General features: G+C 59.0%; 1 protein-coding gene across 2 annotated transcripts in view; it reads left to right on the forward strand.

Moving 5' to 3' along the window:
• Window positions 1-7,074: 7,074 nt before the first annotated feature.
• Window positions 7,075-16,517, forward strand: part of RASGEF1A (RasGEF domain family member 1A) — a 57,535-nt gene continuing 48,092 nt past the window's right edge. Inside the window, exon 1 of one of the 2 annotated variants that reach the window (XM_070058383.1) lies at window positions 7,075-7,207. The gene's annotated coding sequence lies outside the window, so the exon portion shown is untranslated. Of the gene's footprint in view, window positions 7,208-8,667; window positions 8,778-16,517 lie in introns of those variants that run through there. The other variant, XM_070058384.1, reaches the window with a different exon arrangement.

Genomic DNA, 16,517 nt, shown 5'->3' on the forward strand with positions numbered 1-16,517 from the left:
GGATGGCCCAAGTGCTTGGGACCTGCACCCGCGTGGGAGACCAGGAGAAACACCTGGCTCCTGGCTTTGGATCAGCGCGGTGCACCAGCCGTGGCGGCCATTGGAGGGTGAACCAACGGCAAAAGGAAGACCTTTCTCTCTGTCTCTCTCTCTCTCTCACTGTCCACTCTGCCTGTCAAAAATAAAAAAAAAGTGGGAGCATGTACTGTGGGTCCTTCTAGAATGTCCTATGTGTCATACAAGTGGAGCACACACTGTGGGTGCTTCTAGAATGTTCTACATGTCATACAAGTGGGATCATGCATTGTGGGTCCTTCTAGAATGTTCCACATGTCATACAAGTGGGGGCATGCACTGTGGGTCCTTCTAGAATGTTCCACATGTCATACAGTGGCAGCGTCCTGTAGCCCTTCTATGTAGGAAGGGCCTTGTGTGTCCCTCTGAGTCTGGCTCCTTTCACTTAAGCATCTGAGAATCACTCACGCCATTGTGTTTAGTAGTGACTCATTCTTTTTTCTGCCGAATAGTATTCCATTGTATGGATATACTGCAGTTTGTGTATCCATTCTCTATTGGAAAGCTTTTGGGTTGTTTCAAATTGGAGGCCCCGTGAGGGATCTGAAGATACTCCTCGCAGGACCAAAACAGTATGAGATCCAGTTCAGCCAGAATATAGAAAATTTAGACTTCGTTCACCACGCTGACCTAATTGATATATACAGAACGTTCATTCCCTTCAAGGGCACATGGGCATTACCAAAATAGAACAAATTCTGGGCCATTAAGAATATATGATGAGTTTTCAGAAAACTGGAATCATACATAGCATCCCAACTACAGGCTCCCCTCAGCCACAGCCTTGGTTATCCTTGGGCTCAGGGCGTTCATTCTATGCTACATACCCGCTGACAACCCACTCACAGGGCCCAAGCCTCACTCAGTCTGACAGCACACACACCACACCTGCCGTTGTCACTGCTTAGAAAAAGTCCCCCATGCATTTCCAGAGTCACCGCTCCCATGCACTTGGCAAACCTCCAGTGCTGTGGGCACCACACCCATCTGGGCCTCCCCTACATAGCTCCTGGAGTCAGCAGAGCCGCTGACCCAACCACTGCACACACTGTGTCCAAAGGCATCAGTTAAAGCCAAAGAAGCTATAAGGAGACCCAGCTATAATGAAAGCCAATATAGCCTTTAATCTGACATCCTGAGACACACCATCAGTAAAAAAACCACTCACTGTGAAAGCCACAACTGATTCCCTGGTGCACAAATCTTGGTGTGGAGATACAAGTATGGAAGAACAAGGTAACACAGTGTTTTTTTTTTTTTTTTAGATTTATTTATTTATTTATTTGAAAGGCAGAGTTACACACACACACACAGAGAGAGAGAGAGAGAGAGAGAGAGAAGGAGAGGCAGAGAGAGAGAATCTTCCATCTGTTGGTTCATTCCCCAGTTGGCCACAACAGCTGGAGCTGCGCTGATCCAAAGCCAGGAGCCAGGAGCTTCTTTCGGGTCTCCCATGTGGGTGCAGGGGCCCAACGACTTGGGCCATCTTCTACTGCTTTCCCAGGCCACAGCAGAGAGCTGGATTGGAAGTGGAGTAGCTGGGACTCGAACCGGCGCCCATATGGGATGCGGGGACTGCAGGCGGCGGCTTTACCCACTACGCCACAGCACCAGCTCCGGTAACATGGTGTTTCAAAAGGCACTCAATAACTCTGAAGCAACAAATCTCAGGGAAATGGAGTTGGACAAAATGCCTGCTGAAGAATTCAAAAGAGCAATTAGAAGGAAGCTCAGTGGGACACAAGACGATGCAGACAGTTGAGCAAAGTTAGGAAAACGACTCATGACAGGATGAGAAATTGTGCACAGAGATCGAGATCTTGAGAAAGAACCAAAAAGAAATTTCAGAAGTGATGAGCCTGATAATCCAGATAGCATACACTCACTTGAAAGCCTTAGCAACAGATGAGATCAGAGGAAAGAATGTCTGAACTGGAAGACAGGTCTTGTGAGATATTTCAATACAATAAAAATAAGTGTAATGGTGGTAATAATAATACTTAATAGTAATAATACAAGGATGAGGAAAGCTTCTGAGAGCTTTGAGGCAACATCAAATGAACAAACACTTGTATTTTGGGGCTCCTTGGAAGCAAAGAGAAGGGGGAGAGCATACAAAAATCTAGACAGTGAAATAACTGAAAATTCCCCAATCTTGGGAAAGATATGGCCATCCAGGTACAGGAGTCCCCCAGGACCCCAAATAGACACGACCAAGAAAGATATACACTGTAGCATATTTTAGTCCGATTGTCAAAGGTGCAAGATAAGGAGAATTCTAGAAACTGCAGGAGAAAAGCACCAAGTCACATTTAAGGGAAGTTCCGTTACACTAACAGCAGCTGTCTCAGCAGAAACCCTGCAGGCCAGGAGAGAATGAGATGATAAAGTCTGCAAGGAGAAAACCCTGCCACCCAAGAGTGCTGTATCTAGCAAAGCTACAACAACTTTCTAAGACAAGCAAAACCTGAGGGAACTTACCACCACCAGGCTGCCTTAGCAAAACTGCTTGGGGCCAGCGCTGCGGCGCAGCGGGTAAAGCTGCCACCTGCAGTGCCGGCATCTCATATGGGTGCTGGTTCGAGTCCTGGCTGCTTCACTTCCGATCCAGCTCTCAGCTATGGCCTGGGAAAGCTGTAGAAGATGGTCCAGGTCCTTGGGCACTTGCAGCCCTGAGGGAGACCTAGAAGAAGCTCCTGGCTCCTGGCTCCTGGCTTCAGATCAGTGCGGCTCCAGCCATTGCAGCCAATTGAGGAGTGAACCAGCAGATGGAAGACCTCTCTCTTTCTCTACCTTTCTTTCTCTCTCTGTGTAAGTCTTTCAAGTAAATAAATCTTTAAAAAAAGAAATGATAAGGAGATATAAATGTTAAATATTGAGACTTGGCCAGTACATGCCATATAAATACCTTGAAATATCACACTGTATTCCCTGAAGATATATATGTGTATATATATATACACACATATATAATATTATATAATCAAATAAATGTACAAATAAAAGATAAAGCAATTGCACATATCTGGAGAATCAGAATCAAACCAAGCAAATGAAAAGCCCACACAAAGACCCTAAATATCAGAACGAAAAGTGGGACATCACTACCGACTCTACAACATCCCAGGAATAACACGGCAGTGTCATGAGCCACTCTCAGTAAACCTGGAAATCTGGACCAAGTGAACAAATCCTGGAAAAACATGACTTACTACAGTGGCCTAGGAAGGAGCTGTCAGGCTACGTGTCGGGGAAAGGGTCTCCAAAGAATAGTGTTTATCTGGCAGTGACAGGGGCCGTACTGCCAGAGGATGGGCAGGTTCAGGGAGAGTGGGGCAGGGAGGGCTTCCTTCCTTCCTTCCTTCCTTCCTTCCTTCCTTCCTTCCTTCCTTCCTTCCTTCCTTCCTTCCTTCCTTCCTTCCTTCCTATTTTAAGGTTTTATTTTATTTTTTTTATTTTTATTTTTTTTGACAGGCAGAGTGGACAGTGAGAGAGAGAGACAGAGAGAGAAAGATCTTCCTTTGCCGTTGGTTCACCCTCCAATGGCCGCCGCGGCTGGCGCACTGCGGCCGGCGCACCGTGCTGATCCGATGGCAGGAGCCAGGAGCCAGGTGCTTCTCCTGGTCTCCCATGGGGTGCAGGGCCCAAGCACTTGGGCCATCCTCCACTGCACTCCCTGGCCACAGCAGAGAGCTGGCCTGGAAGAGGGGCAACCGGGACAGAATCCGGCGCCCCGACCGGGACTAGAACCTGGGGTGCCGGCGCTGCAAGGTGGAGGATTAGCCTACTGAGCCATGGCGCCGGCTCTTTTTATTTTAAACACTTATTTATTTATTTGAAAGTCAGTTACAGAGAAAAGAGGCAGAGAGAGAGAGAGAGAGAGGGAGAGAGGTCTTCCATCTGCTGGTTCAGTCCCCAGATGGCCGAAACTGCAGGAGCTGTGCCGATCTGAAGCCAGGAGCCAGGAGCTTCTTCCAGGTCTCCCACGTGGGTGCAGGGGCCCAAGGACTTGGCCCATCTTCCACTGCTTTCCCAGGCTGTCGCAGAGAGCTGGATCAGAAGAGGAGCAGCCGGGAGTTGAACTGGCACCCATATAAGATGCTGGCGTTGCCGGTGACAGCCTTACCTGCTACGCCACAGCACCGGCCCCAAGGAGGAGTTTCTAAAGGCAAAAGCTATTTGGGTAACAAGCAGTCTCACATGGAAGCCAGAGGCAGGAGTTGGGGTTCCCTCGTTGCTGGAGGCATCAGTGCTGGGCAGGTGTCGCGTTGAGAGCTAAGGTCTTAAGGAACGTTCGCGATTCCTGTGCCTAGGTGAGAGGCAGAGATGTGCACCGCATGGGGTGGGAGAAGCCACCTGCTTAGGATCTTCAGAAAGCCCTGAGAGAGAGCCTGTCTCACACAGGCAGGCACAAACCCTCCTCCTCCGCAGCTCCCTGGCGGTCATTCCGTCTGGGTCTGACAAGAATGGATAATCTGCATGGTCCTGTATCAACGAAAGAAAAGGAGTCTGCTGTCAAAAACCTCCCCACAGAGACCCCCGGTGCACATGGCTATTAACAACTTCCCCAAATGGGTGTCTTTTCATTGAAAATCCATCAAGCACAAATCAATGATTTTTATGCGTGTTCTACTTAAGAGAAATCCGAAAGTTCCCTCAGAATGAACTAACAGAGAATACAGGGCGTGTTGGAAGGAGGTGTGGCTGCAGCTGTGCTAACTGCTGAAGCTGGGTCACTGGGCACACAACACCTCTTCAGCCCGACTACTGTATGTGCTCGAAATTTCCATGGGAAGATGTTTGTGTACAGGGAGACGGTGAGTTGGGCAGCTGTTAAGACACTGCCTGGGATGCGCTTGCTTTTGATCCCAGTTTCCTGCTCAAGCACACCCCGGGAGGCAGCAGGGGATGGCTCAAGTGCCTGGACCCCCGCCACCCACTCGCGAGGCTCGATTCAGTTCTTGGCTCCTGGCTTTGGCCTGGGCCAGCCCCAGCTGTTGTGAGCTTTGGGGACTGAACAAGCAGATGGTAGATCTCCGTCTCTCTGCCTTTGTAAATAAATAAACAAGCAAAGAGGCACATTGTGAGAAGATCCAGGGAATAGGCATTATTATTTTTTAAAGATTTATTTATTTATTTGAAAGTCATAGTTACACAGAGAGAGAGAGACAGAGAGAGAGAGAGAGGTCTTCCATCCACTGGTCCTCTCCCCAGTTGGCTGCAACGGCTGGAGCTGTGCCCATCCGAAGCCAGGAGTCAGGAGCTTCTTCCAGGTCTCCCATGCAGGTGCAGGGGCCCAAGCACTTGGGCCATCTTCTACTGCTTTCCCAGGCCTTAGCAGAGAGCTGGATTGGAAGTGGAGCAGCTGGGACTCGAACCAGTGCCCATATGGGATGCTGGCACTGCAGGCAGAGGCTTAACCTGCTGCGTCATAGCACCGGCCCTGGGCATTATTCTAGCAGTCCATGCTCATGTTTCACATCACAGTACCTGGGTTCGATTCCTGGCTCTGGTTCTTCACTCCAGCTTCTTGCTAAAGCACACAGAGACACAGCAATGATGGCTCCAGAAATAGGCTTGCTGCCACCCACATGGGGCACCTCCACTGAGTTCCGTCCCTCAGTTCCAGTCCCGGATGTTCAGGGGAGTGACCTGACAGATGGGATCTCTCTCTAAAAACTTGGGCCATGGGGCCAGCGCTGTAGCGTGGTGGGTAAAAACACCGCCTGCAGTGCCAGCATCCTACATGGGTGCCGGTTCAAGTCCCGGCTCCTCCACTTCCAATCCAGCTTCCTGCTAATGTGCTTGGGAAAGCAGTGGAAGATGGCCCAAGTCCTTGGGCTCCTGCACCTGCATAGGAGACCTGGAAGAAGCTCCTGGCTCCGGCTGTTGTGGCCGTCCGGGGAGTGAACCAGCAGATGGACGATCTCTCTCTCTCTCTCTCTCTCTCTCTCTGCCTCTGTAACTCTGCCTTTCAAATAAATAAATTAAAAAAAAAAAAGAGTTGGGCCATCACACCACGGCCCACAGCCCCCACTGCATCAAGTCCACAGCGGGCTGATGGCTAACGTGGTCACCCTGACACCTCTGCTTCTCTCTGGCCTCCGCCCAAGGCCACGGCCCTCGCTGCTCCCTTGGTTTCCAACGCTTCCCTTGGGCTCAGCATGGCTAGCTCAGTCAGATTTGTGCTCCAGGAACGCGCAGCGGCAGAGTAGGCGCTCAGGAAGCCTGCACAGGGGAACCGGTGAGCGCGGTCCCCGGCCCGCTCTGGCAGTGCCGCGGGACCTCTCCACCCCGCTCTGCCTGCAGGGGTCACTCGCGACCCTCAGGGCAAGAGGGTGCCCCTTAGAGAAGGCGGAGGCTGGACTGGGCACCCGAAGACCCGGCTCTTGGAGTCTGTGAGCAGCGGGGGCTGTGGAACCTCTCAAGGTGTCTTTGGCCCTGAGACCCCGCGATTCCCGGGGGCATCAGTTGATTCATCCGTCCAATGGGCGCAAAACCAAAGTTCCAGGGCTATGGTGAGGATGAAGCGGAGTCGCTCAGGGCCCAAGGCTTGCCCAGAAGGCCTGTCGCGGTCACAGGGCGCTGACCATCACTCTGGCAGTGCTGGGGTGCGGCGGGGCGCGGGTCCCCACGGGGCTTTGAAACAAGGCAGCCACTCCATCTCCGGCTTGTTGCTCGCTTTGTCCAGTCTCAAACCAAAGTGTGGCCCAATCTCTGCGGGCGCCTGCCTCCCTCTCCACGCACCCTCGCCCCGCACCCTCCCCGCTCCGGCCCCCGCGTCCTCGCACTCCTCGCGGCGGCCCCGCACCCTCCTCGCCCACGTCCCGCGTCCTTGCACCCTCGCCCCGCACCCTCCTCGCTCCGCTCCCCGCGCTCTCGCGCCCGCCCGCTCCGTGCCCGCTCGGTGCTCGCTCCGCGCTCGCTCGCGCTCCCCGGCGCCGGCTGCGGAGGGAGCCGCTCTGCCCGCAGCTGGCGCAGCGCGGAGGCGGCGGCGGCGGCGGCGGCGGCCGGTGGGCGGGTGCCGCGGCCCGGGCGCCTAGCATGAGCCGCCGCCGGCACCCGCCGCGCGCTGCTCGGGGCCCGGCTGCGGCGCGAGGGCGGCGCGGGAGCGACGCTGGCCCGGACCGAGGTAGGCAGCGGCCGCCGACCCCGGGTCCCTCGGGCCCTCCCCTGCGGCCGCCGGCGCGGGCGGGGCGGGGCGTGAGGCGGCCCGGGGTCCCGCCCGCAGCGGCCGTCGCGGGTCTGGGAAGCGGGGCTCCCGGCGCGGGGCTGTGTGGGGGGCACGCGCGCGCGGGCGCGCGGCGGGGAGGCGACCGGGAGCCCCGCGCGCGGAGTTGCTGTCAACTCTGCCCGGGGCTGGACGGCGCGGGGACCCCCCTCGCGCCCCCTGCCCCTGCGGGGGGCCCCGGGCAGGCGTGGCGGGAGCGCACGCGGCAGGCGGGTCCGCTGCCCTGGGGCCTGGCGTGGGGGAGGGGGCCGGGGAATCCGCGGAGCTCGGGGCTGCGCAGTTGGAAGTTTCCATTTGCTCCTGTGCGTTGCGGGCTCCGCCGCGGCGTCGCGCGCTCTGGCTGTGTGGCGAGGCATTGGGGAGCTAGCGCTGCAGGGGAGGGACAGGGCCAGGCCACGGCGACGCGCGCCCCTCTGCCCCTGCGCCTGGCTAGGCTCACCCGATCTGCCTGTATCCCAGGCCTTGGCGGGGGGCGGAGTCGGGGCAGGCGGAGCTGGCCCTGGTCCGACTTTGCCTAAGTGAGGGAGTCTCCTGCGGCGGCTTTCGGAGGGACCCCTGGCAGGTCCCTGGCCAGGTCTGAGCGCTGAGGCTGGTGGGTGCTTCCTGGGGGCTGAGGTGTGGCGGTGGTCTTGGCTCTCTGCTTCCCTGCGCAGGGCAGCGAGCCCCCCTGGGGTTCACCCTCCCCTCTAAGGCGAGGGCAGGGCCCTGCCAGGGGGCCGAGGCGCTGGGAGGCACACGGGGGACCATCACAACCCAGCCTCCCCTGCACCGAGGCGCTCTGGCCCCAGGAGAGCAGAGCCGTAGCCGGCTGAGGGGTGGGACACCCGCCGAGACTGTTTCCCCAGCGGGAGAATGACCCTGTGGTTTCCCTGGTTTGGAGACGAATTCCGCCTTGCTGTGCGGTGGTGGGGACCCCAGCCAGGAAGTGGGGGTGCCTTCTCTGCCCCTCAGAAGCCTTTGTCCAGAGAACCGGGCCGCTCTCTGGGTGGTCCTTGTCCCGAGGTCGCGCACAGGCCCCGTCCCTGGGAAGGAGTGAGCAGCGGGGACCCCCTCCCCCTCCCCCAGGCTCCATGGCGATGCCTTGAAGCTGTGCACGCGGACCCCAGGTTTGGGAGTCCAGGCAGGTGACAGCCAGGTGTGCCACAAGGGACAGCAGGCCGGCCAGCCAGTTTGTTTTTCTCCGGAAGGTGTCTTCAAGCTCTCAGCCTGATGGCTGCCTTCCACCTGGCAAATCGTGGAAATGGAACAGTTCACACAGAGCAGAGGGGTTTTTTGGTGTAACTTAGCAACTGCAGACAGAGGAGGACGAGGAGGAGGAGGAGGACAAGGAGGAGGAGGAGGAGGAGGGAGAAATGCCAGGCGAGGCTGTCTCTGTGCTGGGCAGTGGCCTGGGAGTCCAGGCAGAGACTGAAGAGCATCGCAGGTGCCAGTGGCCCCCAGTGCTGGGAGAGGCCTGCCTCCACCTGGCCAGGTAAGGAGCAGACCCACCCCTCTCCTGGCTCATCACAGGGAGCGCTGGTGGAGCCTGCATAGCCAGACACGGCCTGGGTGCCCGAGCGTGGCGACACCCCCCGCCCCCCGGCTCCGTACTAGGACTCCCCATGAGGGGCTGTCCTGGGACAGCCTTGGCCTCGGGTTTGTAGCCACAGAAACCCGCGTTTCACGACCATCAGCCCGGTTAGGCGGAGCTGGAGGCAGAGGCTCAGGCCCATTCACTCCCCCTAGGAGAGGGGCTGGGTGGGGCAGGTGTTGGGTTGCATCTCTGCAGGGAGGGGTGCCCTGGGCGTGGTTGGGGGAAGGGAGGAGGGCTCAGGTCCCCAGTCCCTTCGTGCTGCCTTCCTTGGGGCTCCTCCTTCCTCCTGCCCCCTCTTCTCCTCCTGAGCCATCTGCTTCCGTCCCGGGCCTCTCTGAGCTCGAGAACATCCATCCGAAACCTGCCTCTCCCTCTGCCTGCCTCCCGGCGCCCGCCCACTGGCTTGCGGAGTTTACTCAGTGAGAACTGTGTGTGCGGGGTGTGGGAGAGAGAGAGAGGCGTCCTGGAGTGGGGGATGGGTGCCCTGACCTGCTGGGAGGGGTGGGGGTGGGGAGGACCTGCTGCCCTCATTTCTGGTGTGTGTGAGCCCAGAGGGAGGGGACAAGGGACACCCCGGCCCAGACCAGAGTGGGTTGTCCCAACCCATTCAGGTCCCTGCTGGGGGGAGGGGACGCAGGAAGTCCTTGTCTTAAAACCCCAGGGCAGGTATGGGTTGAGGGAGAACTGGAAGCCCTGGGATATCCTGACCTGCTTGCTGGGGCCAGGGCGTGGCTTCAGATTCGTCTCCTGGGACCCGCTGGCCATGGCTTGTCTTGGGCGCTATAAGAAAGGGTTCCCTGGTGCTGCCTGCCCGGCACGGGGTCGGGGGGTGGATTGAATGCTGTCCCCTGCCTGGGAAGACAGAGCAGAGGGAAGTGAAACAGGAGACCCAGGGGGACAGCAGCAGGCTCTGAACCTTTGGAGTGACTCAGGCCAGCCCCGATGGTGCTGCCCCCGAGGGGTCTCCTTGCCTTTCTCCCAGGACTTGGGAGATTGTCCAGGTGCTGGGACGTGGGCCAGCCACCCTGTAGGCAGCAGCACCCCCGGGCGGGGGGGCTTGGAGGCCAGGCTGCCGCTCATGAGCTGGCTGTGAGTTTGGGGGCCGGACCTCCGGGAGAGCACAGGGTGCCCGTGGGGAGCCCCAGGGTGTGGCATCGGCACTTGTTCGGTGCACAGGTGACTTGGCGCTGCCCCAGCAGGCAGATGCTGGACCCCTGGAGGTGAAGTGGTTTGCATCAAGCCCCTCCAGTGTTGGAAACAGCAAACCTTGCCTGTTCCGCCTGATCCAGCTGTTGCCTCCTCTGCCGCCCGCACAGGCTGACCCTGGAGATGGCTGGCTCCGTGCCCCGTCCACGCTCCCAGCCCACTGCTCTGTGACGGCGCCCGTCGCTACGGGAGGCTGGCTCAGATGTGTACTGTCTCTGCCCCAGTGCTCTGTCTCCCAAGCTCCCCTCTGGCCCTGGTTCTCCTGCTGGTCCTCTGGGATCCTGTGGCTCCCTGTCCTGGGACACTCCTCAGGGTTCCTCTCCTGGGTGCTGAGCTGACCCCATGCCAGCCGCAGCCTGTCCTTGGGTTCCTCATGCTTCCTGTGCTGCCACAGGTGGCCTGTCCCTGTCCTCGTGTCCCTGGGCGTGATCCACCTCAGGCTCCTCCTGCAAGCCACTGGGCTGTGGGGTCCCCCACGCTGCTTCTGTCAGCTCATGCGTGTCATCAGCCCTTCCTGTGCAGCCTTGTCCTGTCCCCTGTCACCCCCCCTGGACTGGGTGTCCTTCCCCCTGTGCATCTTAGCCTTGGACTCTCCCCCTTTTGGGGGCTCTTCCTGGGAGCCTGCTTCCTGCTGGGACACGCTCTGCGGGGTGCCCGGGCTTCCTGGCTGTGGCCCTGCAGGGGCTCAGCGCACATTTGTGGGGGAGGGGTGGAGAGCCCTGAGCTGCTGTGTGTGGTGGGAGCGTGGAGGTCCTCATCTAGGGAAAGGACAGGCTCCTGTGCCCCCCAGAGCTCTGAGCATCAGGGAGCCTAGCGGGGGTGGGGCTGGGAGACCAGCGCCCTGCCTGTTGTCACCACCACTTCCGTTTCTCCAAGTGTCACCCTCAGACTCTACCTTGAAGAGAGAGTTCTCCCTGGATGCGGTTGCCGTGACAACACCGCTAACAAAGAGGCGCTTCCTGGAGGATGCTGCAAGTGCAGAAGCGGCCTGGGAGAGAGGGTGCCTTCTGCTGGGCTTCAGACCCATCTGGTGCCATGTCACGGGGTCCCAGCCCCAGCGGGGCGGGGCACCAAGGTGGCCCCAGCTGCTTCCCAGGCTCAGAGGGCCAGCCTCCCCTCTCCCAGGACCCCCTCCAGCCTGAGTGTGCACCCCGACCCCTTCTGTCGTGAGTGTGGAACAACTCTGCTGGGCTGAGGTCTGGATTAAATGAGGAGAGGGGCAGCCCCCTGGCCGCATGTCGGGTGCACGCCCCGAGGGTTGCCCGTGGCTGCTGCGACCCAGGTCTCTGCCCTTGTAGCTGAGGAGGGCAGACAGGAGGCTGGGCGGGGGGACCAGCAGGGAGGATTCAGGGCATCGAAGTTGTAGATTTCCAGAGAAAGGGCTTGGGGGGTTCCTGGCGGTGCCTCGGTGCTTTCGTGAATGAATGATTCTGAGCGGCACAGGCTGCATCAGTTGTTCACTCACTGGGATCTGTAGTGGGTAAGGCTCCCTCAGGGCTGAATGGGGGGCAGGAGTGCCCCAGAGGCCAGACCACAGCGGAGGAACTGCCCTTAGGAGAGCTCAGGCCTTACCCGCATTGCCCACCGGGAGCTAAGGCTCTCCCCCTCTCAGCCCTGCCACAGGCAGGGCTCTTCCTTCCTCTGACCTGGGTGACCTGCAGGCACCTGGGTTGATGCACCTGCTTGCATTGAGAGGGAGGTGAAGGCCCGGGGGGCTGACAGTGAGCTGAGCTGGCAGGGTTGGGTGGGCAGGGCTGGGAGGGGAGCTCCTGACCTGGAGGAGGGATCCTGGAGGGGAGACAGGGCCACTGTCACCGCTGGCCGTGTCCCGGTTGGTGGGCCCGCATTTGGGAACACTGCCTGCACACCAGCGGTGAAGACAGCTCAGTGGTTCTCAGAGCAACACGGGCCTTCAGACCGTGTTTGCTGGCTAAAGTGCAGTTGTAAGATTAAATCGCTCTCAAAGGGTCCTCTGTTTAGAAAATTTAAAAGACATGCACCGATAGCACATCAAAGAAGCAGTGATGATGGGAAGTAGAGAAAGAATGACGTGATAAAGATACCCAGGGTTGTTCGATCCACCGTAGGCATGCCACCGGCTCGCCCTGCCCGGAGAGCTGCAGCTGGCCACCTGTGATTGGAAAAGGCCCGGAAGTGGGTGGCTTGGGCAGAGGTGAGAGACCATAGCATTGGTGGCCAGGCCTCCAGGGGTGCCTGCGATGGCCTGGCTCCTCCCTGGGGTCAGGCCAGGGCGGGGCTGGGCAGCTGCGTGGCCTGTGACCTCGCTGACACACTGGGGATTTTAAAGCGGTAAACCTGAGGCTTTAGGTCAACGCGGTGGAGGGTGCCAGGCAGGTCCTGAAATACAGAGTTGTCTTATATGGGAACTGTTAGGGGAGCAGCAAGACAGATCTCCATGGCAGGATGGATGCCAGTAAGGGCCCAAGGCCAAGAGCAGCAGGCTGTGGGGGTGGGGCCGGAGCCCTGGGCCCACACTGCGAGTGGCTGTGCTGGGCGTGTGCGGGTGCGCTGTGGCTGCACGTTCATGGCAGGGAGGGACCAGCCTGCCAGCCCTGGGACTCTGCTGAGTTTTTATGCAACCTAATTTAACACATCTTGTAAACTTGCTATTATTTTAAAATCATTTATTTGAGAGGCAGCCCAGGGCCGGGGGGCGGGGGTGGAATCCTGTCTGCTGATTCACGCCTTAGTTGCATGACAAGGTCGAGAATTGGGCCGGAGAGAATGCTGGGAGCCAGGGGCAGCAGCATTGTGGCTCGCTGTCTGTGACACCAGCGTCCCACAGAGAGCGCCAGTTCGAGTCCCAGCTGCTTTGCTTCCAATCCATTTGCTTTTTTTTTTTTTTTGACAGGCAGAGTGGACAGTGAGAGAGAGACAGAGAGAAAGGTCTTCCTTTGCCGTTGGTTCACCCTCCAATGGCCGCCGCGGCCAGCGCACTGCGGCCGGCACACAGCGCTGATCTGATGGCAGGAGCCAGGTGCTTCTCCTGGTCTCCCATGGGGTGCAGGGCCCAAGCACTTGGGCCATCCTCCACTGCCTTCCCGGGCCATAGCAGAGAGCTGGCCTGGAAGAGGGGCAACCGGGACAGAATCCGGCGCCCCGACTGGGACTAGAACCCGGTGTGCCGGCGCCGCAAGGTGGAGGATTAGCCTAGTGAGCTGTGGCGCCGGCCTATGCTTCCAATCCAGCTCCTTGTTATTGTGCCTGGGAAAGCAGCAGATGACGGCCCAAATATTTTGGGGGCCCTGCCACTCACACACATAGGAGATCCGGATGGAGTTCCTGGCTCCTGGCTTTGACCTGGCCCAGCTGGGACGCTTGCAGGCATTTGGGGAGTGAACCTGCAGATGAAAGACCTCCCTCTCTATTAAAAAAAATGGGAGCCAGGGACTCAATCTGGGTTGCCCTTGTGGGTGGCAGGGACCCAAGTACTTGAGCCATCTTCTACTGCTTTTCCCAGGCCATTAGCAGGGAGCTGGATTGGAAGTGGAGCAGCCAGGACTTGAATCGGCGCCCATATGGGATGCCAGCATCGCAAGTGGTGGCTTAATCTGCTACACCACAACACCAGCCCCCATTGTCCCGTCTTTCAATAAAGGGCTGAACACAAGGGTTTCCAGAGCTTGGGGCTCCTGGGGACTCAGGTGAGGCTGCACCCCCTTCCCTCCTGAAGCTTGCTAAGTGTAGATGTGGTTTCTATCAGGAGAGAGCTCTCCCACTGACGCCCCTGGGGGTCCCTGAACCTCTGCAGCTGGGACACTGGAGCGCCCCCTGTCCTGGCCCCACCAGGTTGCTGTCAGTCTGGGGGAGCCCCCACCCCAGGCCAGCAGGCACAGCTGCAGCGCCACCTGCTGGTCCCCTGAGGGAGCTCCTGGCAGGGATCAGGAACCCTTGGCCCTAAATCAGAGATTGCATTGCCATCGTGAAAACACTGAGTGCAGCCTGCTGGGTCTTGGCGCAGGCAGTGGGAACACGGGTGTCCCAGGCCGATCTCAGCGTGGGAGGGCATGGCGCCCTGCTGGACCCTGTCCTGGGGGAGTCACTGCCCCGGGGGCTGGGGACTGTGGGGTTGGGAGCAACCCCCTTCATCCAAGGAGGGAGCCTGTTATCTTGGGAAGTCAATGCTGCCGACCAGGTGGGACTGGGGGTGGGGGCGGGGCAGGGCTGCAGCACTCGCGAGCCGTGCAGGGAATCCTGCCTGGGGGTCAGCCCGTGTCCGTTCCCAGGGCGTCCTGCTTGGCGGGAGCCTCCTGGCAGGGCATCCCTCCCCCCACCACCTCTGCATCCCCCCATCCCCCAGTCCCCATCCTCTGAATGCTGGGTCCCAGATCCTGATGCTGGCTGTGTGCAGTGCTTGCCTGCTCGCTGCCTTGGCAGGTGTCCCCTCCCCGTCAGCTTGTCACACACCTGACCCCCGCATGGTGGTGGACACGAGGCGGGGAGACAGGGCTTTTGTTGTGTTGGACCCAAGCAGCCTTCTAAGACCGACCTGTCCTCCTGCCCAGTGACGGTGGCGTGGCTCAGGGACAGTTGGCATTCTCCCAACAGCAGGTGCAGTGCGGCCGCGGGGTTGTCCCCAGGACGGCCAGTGGCTTCGGATCCTCTGAGCCTCTGAGCTCTGCTCCAAGAGGGAGCTGAGGGTGGCTGCTTGCCCTGGTTTGCAGGAACTGTGACAGCGTATGTAGAGCACTTGGCTCGGCGTCTGGGATGTGTAAGCTCCGTGAACGGGAGCTGGTGGCGTGGGTGGTGCAGGTGGCGCGTTGTGGGGGTGGGTGTTGGTGATGATGACGGTGGCCGTGGTCTTAGGGAGATGCTTTTCTTTGGGTTTCTAGGCTGTTCTAGGCAATTCTGCAGCAGCTCCTGTCTCAGTCCACACAGTGTTCTGCTAGGGAACAGCCACGCAGTGCACGTGCTCACGGGGGCAGCCCCAGCTCCTTTCTGCCCAAGATGTCCCCAGTTGCCGCTTGCCGTCCCATTTGTCTCCACCTGCCTGTCAGAGCTGCCCCTCTGTGGGGCCTGGGCCGGTGCCCCCTCCCACACCCAGGTTTGTGAGAGCAGAGCAGGTGCAGGAGAGGGACCCCTTGCCTTGCGGCAGGAGACCTGGCTGTCAGGAAGTGAGGAGCACGCAGTGGGAGGCGGGGTGCAGGTCAGGTGCTGGGAGGCCTTTGTCACCGATTTTCTTGGAATCACCTGCCTTGGGCTCCGGGGCCAGCTCTGCTAGGACAGCTTTGTAACGTTTCAGGCAAGTTCCTTCCTGCCTCTGAACTCCAGTTTCCTCATCTCTGAAATGGGCTTCTTTAGGGCTCTCCATAGCATGTAGAGGGAACAGCTAGTGCACAGGGGTGGGGGTGGGGACCGCAGGCTGCCCATGGGGTCCAAGTAGGGCAGAGTATGGGATGGGGGGAGGGAGGGGCCAGGACAGTTGCATGGGGTTCTGCGGCCCAGTGGGCAGTCCCAGGGCAGCAGGCTGGTCTTTGGGATTGCATCCCAGCTTAGATTGGTTCTTCTGCAGCCCCAGGGGGCAGCTGGGCCAGACTGGACATGGGCTGAGCTGAGTCCGCGGCAGGTGCCCTGGAACCGTCAGAGTGAGGGGAGGGCCCAGTGGCTTGGTGGAGCGGCCTTGGACCCTGACCCCACCCCGTGCGAAGGCTCCCGCTGGAACCTGCTCGGTGTGCAGCGAGTGGGTGGCAGAGCTGGCTTGGGCCCGGTTTCCTGCCTCTCCATCCTTCTGCTGCCGTGGAAACCGGCCAGCAAGGCTGCCTTCTGTCTGCCTCACCCCTGGAAGCTCCTGGGAGAGGTGGTGCCTGATGCCCCAGGCTACAGGAACACAGGGAGAGAAGCCCCCAGCCGGCCCAGCCACAGGCTCAGGTGGGAGGGAGAGGCACAGTGAGGGAAGCCACGCCCCCAGTTTCAGGGCTGAGCCCCGGCCCCTGTGTGCACGAGCACTAGTGCTTTATTTCTGTTAGCAGCAGCCCCAAGTAGCAGGGTCTCCAGGGCATGTCCCTTCCCAAGCCCCTCCTGGCCAAGGTCACCTGTGCAGGAAGTCCCCCCCCCCCCGCCCCCCACTGGCAGCAGCACCATCTTCTGGCCGTGCGTCGTGGGCGCCTTGTTTTCTCATCACAGTGCACCCAAAAAGATGTAGAGAAAAGGAGGTAAAACATGAATACGAATCCATTTTGGTGCAAGGCGTGATTGAAATCCGGATGGGCATTTGGGTTAGTGGTTAAGGCACTCATGTCCTCCATCGGAGTGCCTGGGTTCGATTCCCAGCTCCGGCCCCTAACGCCAGCTTCCTGACAGTGCAGACCCTGGGAAGCTAAAGTAATTGGGTTCCTGCCACCCACAGGGGAGACCGGGGTTGAGTTGTCTCCTGGCTTCAGCCTGGTCCTGGAGCTTCCTCTGTCTCTCTCT

The sequence above is a fragment of the Oryctolagus cuniculus genome, chromosome 15 (genome assembly GCF_964237555.1).
Source record: "Oryctolagus cuniculus chromosome 15, mOryCun1.1, whole genome shotgun sequence".
In the NCBI taxonomy this organism is placed as follows: Eukaryota; Metazoa; Chordata; class Mammalia; order Lagomorpha; family Leporidae; genus Oryctolagus; species Oryctolagus cuniculus.